This window comes from Balaenoptera physalus (assembly GCF_965194825.1).
Source record: "Balaenoptera physalus genome assembly, chromosome: 11".
NCBI classification, from domain to species: Eukaryota; Metazoa; Chordata; class Mammalia; order Artiodactyla; family Balaenopteridae; genus Balaenoptera; species Balaenoptera physalus.
In genome coordinates, this window is record NC_138896.1 from 10,947,801 (window position 1) to 10,948,242 (window position 442).

Sequence of the window (442 nt, forward strand, 5' to 3'; positions counted from 1 at the left end):
GATGATATGGACGGACAACGCCAGAAGGCCGGGGGCCAAGTATGACGGATTTGCCGGGTTCCTTGGGAAACCTAGTCTGATGATCACAGAACCTGGAGAAGGGCTAGTACTTGGGTTCAGTGTGATGTCACCACTGGCAGCTGGGCGATGGGGAGAGCTGCTCCTCCTCTCGGAACCTTGTTTCGCTTCCGTGCAAAAGCCCTAACAGCCTCGGCTGGCCTGGCTCCCGTCTCTGTTCGGAGGGTCAGCAGGAAGGTGTCCGGCGTGCGCGCGCGGTTAGCCAAGCCGCGGGCGCGGTGCTTTCCTCGGGGATTGCTGTCGCCGCGGCCGGGCGGCGGCAGCAGCAACAGCTGCAGCTGCAGCAGCGACGCGGGCTTGGGGCGCGGGGGCGGGGCCGAGCGCGGGGGCGGGGCCGGGGCAGCGGGGGCGGGGCCGGGGGCGC